Here is a 5,184-nt window from a genome sequence, read left to right on the forward strand (position 1 = left end):
GGCCGAGCGCTTCCTGCTCTATATAAATCAAGCAGTGTTTAAACCCCGCCCACTCCCACCACAGCCAATCACATGAGGCGCATCAAAGCGGACAACGAACGCTCTGACAGCAACAGAAAGCCCTGCCATGATGTCCATTTAGTAGTGAAGACAGTAGACGCCACTAGCGTCCCCTACAGGTGCTTTACATTTATCGTGACGATGCTGACAATGGATAATGAAAAAACAAGATGATAAAAAACGACATTACAAATATATAACATATAGGCTATTTACACATGAACGTACTAGGCTACGCTACACTAAAGTAGGCTATACGCCTACAAATTCAGTAACATCACATCACAGATCACATGACCATATGTAAACCTACAATTTACCCAGAAATCCATCTTCCACAAGTTTGCATCTGATATTCCAGGAATTCATTAAGGTGCCACTGCCAATGATTTATTTATTTATTTATTTTCATCTTCCATCAGCTATCTATAAATGTAATTACATAGCCAGGGTAAAATAGGAAATTTCATGTCCTTTTCAGGTCTATATTTAGTAAAAATAAAAGTCCGTCATTTAACATAATTTCAAACAAACCATCATTTAACAGTTTTACCAAAAGCGATTTATAGCAGGCTATAGTCTTTAGTTCAAGTTCAAATCATGATTAATAAGATTTTTTTTTATTTATTTAGCCTGTGTGCACAACTTTTTGTCCCAAGTATGTATACAAAACTACTTGTTTTGGGAATAAAAATAAATGTTGATCCTAATAATCATGATTTGAACTTTGTCACTATAAAAACTATATAAAACAAATAAATAAATATTTCATACATTTTATACAAAATTATATTTGATACAAAATAATAAAAAATATATAATATAATATATATAAAAAAGAAAATAATATAATAATAAATAAACATATAAAATATACACTGCCGTTGAACTTTCTATTCATCAAAGAATCCTAAAATATTTTACACAACTGTTCAACATTGATAATAATCATAAATGTTTCTTGAGCAGCAAATCATCATATTAGAATGATTTCTGAAGGGTCATGTGACACTGAAGACTGGAGTAATGATGCTGAAAATTCAGCTTTGCATCATAGAAATAAATTAAATTTTTAAATATATTCAAATAGAAAACAGTTATTTTACATTTTAATAATATTTCACAATATTACTTTTTATTACTTGGGAGATTCGGTTCCTCAGGTTCAGCCACAGGTTTTCTCCCTTACATTATGTTTATTTTTAATAAAATAAATGCAGCCTTGGTGAGCATAAGAGACTTTAAAAACATTAAAAATCTTACCGCTCAAAAACTTTTGAACGGCAGTGTAAATATAAAATAAATCATAATATGTTGTCAGACAAAATTAAGCCTTGCAAAAACTTATTTGCTTAATGCTTGTCCTTCTGAGACACCATTTTATGATCACATTTACACTTGAGTGAGTCCTAGCAAATATCTCGAGTGAGAATGCCGCCCTGTGCCAGAGCCTGCGGTCTTGTCCAGTGCCAGAGGACGGTTAGAGTGAGTGCTAGCGTGTTACTGACTTGAGATTACACTTCACATGTATTATGCATGTTTGCCTACAACCCTCCCTTGAGGAGTACCTTGACACTGTGAGTGAGACATCAGCCAAAAAGCTTTTGATTACGAATATTTAAGTGGCCGGAAAAAAGAGATATTGAGTAAAAATAGCATCAATGCAACTTCCATCATGCCAGACCAGAAAGAATCCACAGGGATGTGACTAGATTTTGTAGTCGTCAAAATGACCTTGCAGTGGATTCGTGCGAGACAGCCCCGGGACAGGCGCCCAGCGTTCCAACACCTGTCCTCAAACTCCACACAGTGTTCCCTGAATACATCACATCAGGAAAGCAGTGTGCTTGAGGCTGGTTGGAGAAAACAACAAGCATGAAATGCCAAGACGGATCTGCTCAGTGTAGCCTGCCCACACGTTGCCAGTTCAAAGCTCTTTCTCCCTAAGCATTCAGAGCCAGACATGACAGCGGTTTCACTAAAGTTGGCTGCACAGACAGCAGAGACAGTCCATGTGCCGATGTGGTTGTTAGTGCAAGTCTGCAGGTGTTCTTAAAATTGTCAGAAAGTGATCCAATGGACAAAAAGTAAAATACATTCATATAAAACAAACAGGAAAATGTGGCGTTGATGGTCCAGGCTCTTTATATAAATTGATGGCCAACTAAATATCATTATATGGCGCCCTGTACATGACATGGAAGAAAAAGTAGCCACAATTTAATTCCCACGCTTTACAAATTTGTTCCATCGTTTTAAGTAAATTGAGGCCATATTAATTCTAAATACTAATTAGTAATTAATTCCACTTATTTTAGTTCAATTGTGGACATGTTTTTCTAATTCAATCCCTTTGTTTTAGGTCAACAATGGACATTGTTCCCTCATTTTAGTTCAATAGTGGCCAGATTATTATTATTATTATTATTTTTTATCCATCCACTGTTTTAGTTCAATAGACATGTTCAAATTTGTTTAAAACCTGTGTCGTTACCTGGATAATCACTGTTTTTTGTTTGTTTGTTTGTTTTGTGATGTTTTTCATGAGTCACTGGTTTGTCCCGAGCAGTTAAACTGCCCACTGTTCTTCAGAAAAATCCTCCAGGTCCTGTACAGTTTTTGTTTTTCCAGCATATTTTGAATATTTGAACCCTTTCCAAAAGTGACTGTATGATGTTCAGATCTGTCTATTCACACTGAGGACAACTGAGGGACTCGCACACAACTATTACAAAGGGTGAAAGATAAGTTATATTATAGATAAGTTAAAGTAGATGACAAACATGTCTGATGTTGTTCATTACAATGTGCTCTTAATTGTTCTGATATGGTCAATTTTACTTTTAAATGTCCGATTTCTAAAGAAATGTTTAATCAATTAATTAATTTTACTGCAAGTATTGTAATTGTATTTTTATTGATTAAATGTTAATTATTAAGTCAGTATACATCATAGAAGGTCAGCTATGTATGTAACTCTAAAGGCCAAAGTATACTTTTTTTATAGACACAGTCAAACACACAGCCTTGCAAAGTATACTTCTTTTGACCCGTATGCACAGGCATTCGACGCATGCCCAGTTTTGAGCAATGAGTTACAAATACTGCAAAAAAATGTAATGCGAATGTGCGAAAAATTCGGATAACAAAAATGTGGTGGTGCGCACTGTACGCTGACCCTCCTGTACACGTAAAAAGTGAAGTACTTTGGCCTTAATTAAGCTGTTGTGAAAACAAAACTAGTTTTAATGATTTATTAATGATTTAATACAAGATAACAGAAAAATATAAACTGGAAAGTTTGAGTTTAGTCTATTTGCCTTTTAAGTTATCTGTACTTAAACGATTTAAGTTAATTTAATGAAAAGACCACATTAGGTCAACTCAATTAAATTGAGTGGTCCATTTTCCCATTACTCAATTGAACTGAGGGAATCACTTTCCTCAAATCATTTGAGTAGTCTCAGCTTATAAAGTGTTCTAGTCTAGAATCAAAACATGCACATAAATACCAATAAAAAACATAATGGAAAGAAATAATTACATATGTTTTCTTGTATTGATCAGATGAGCTGCCTGTCACAGTACTGCTTGTCATATTGAATTAACAGTTTTTAATGCATTATGCTGGCACAGCATTAAAGATCTGTTGTATCACATGGTTAAAAAGATGACACATAATAAATCAGTAGCGTGTTAAATGTTACATACTTTAGGCTATTAAATCAAATGCTTAGCATGGTCCAGAATCCTTAAGCTAATGTTGGACCACAGGGGATTTCACAGTATTTTCTCTAGGTTAGGTTTTCAAAACAAACTATTCTAATTTGCAAGGTCTCAGAAAGCAGTACTCAATGCGTGCACAATGTGATTAACCACATAACACACGTTCCTGGATCAACATACATTAGTCATTTCCCTCTGGTTTCAGAGATTAAAGTTAGGAATTGTTTGCAATACCATTAAAAAGGTGAAAGCGTTAGTTCAGCCAAAAAGGAAAATCCTGTCATTAATTCCTCACCCTCATGTCGTTCCAAACCCGTAAGAATTTCGTTAATCTTCGGAACACAAATAAAGATATTTTTAATGAAATCTGAGAGCTTTCTGTCCCTCCATTGACAGCCTACGCAACTACCACTTTCAAGCCCAAGAAAGCTAGTAAAGACATCATGAACAAAATATCTGAACAGAAACATCTGAGGAAAGACTTCTCATCATACTCCTTGACATTGAGTTTGTCTCTTTGAGTCTCTGATGCATCTTCTCTGAGGGGGGGTGTGACAGTAAGTGATTTCTGTAAAAACCTCAGGGGCTGTGTGAGATATTGCAACCCTATGAGCGCAGACAGAGGTGCAATCTTACTCTAATCATTCAGAGTTATTTTGACAGGGATGATACGCATCCTGACACAAAATCATATTTATCTGAAAGAAACACACTTCCTGTATGTAGAGTGGCTTTGTGTTTACAAATTAGGCCACCGTTGCACATCAGCTTGAAGCTCTGAGGAATTCAGACACTTGGCCGTGTTTCCACCGCAGGAACTTTCCCCAGGAATTAGGGACTTTGGGGTGGTACTCGGTGTGTTTCGACCGGTCTAATTAAAGTTCCGGGTAAAAATTTCCCCCTCAAAACGGTCCTGCTTGCGAGGTAGTACTAAATTTCAGGAACTTTCGGGGGTGGGCGCTGAACATGCTGATTGGTTGAGCTCACCCAGCATTTGATTTCAACCTAAAAGTCTGTTGCGGTGCGTACAATGAGAGTTATTTGCTATTTGAATCAACAATTAAGTTTAAAAAAGATGACTGATGGACCGATGACAAGGTTCAGGCTTTATTAAGTGTATTTGCGGAAGACGAAATCCAATGGGCTCTGGAAAGTTGCATGCAGTCCTACGTCACCGCACAAGATCTGGGGGGAAAAAGTTCCTGGGACAAATTGTTCAAGGTAATTTCAGTGGAACAGCTCATGGAAAAAGATGGCCCTTCATGTGAATGTAATTTTAGTGACAAACAATAGAGGGAGAGTGGGGTAAGCTATGCCACCTTTTATTTTATTTATTTTTTGTCCGAAGAGACTGAGCTATTTCATTTACAGTCAATGAGTAAAACTAAACAAAAAAAT

Source organism: Gobio gobio, assembly GCF_949357685.1.
Source record: "Gobio gobio genome assembly, chromosome: 11".
Taxonomy (NCBI): Eukaryota; Metazoa; Chordata; class Actinopteri; order Cypriniformes; family Gobionidae; genus Gobio; species Gobio gobio.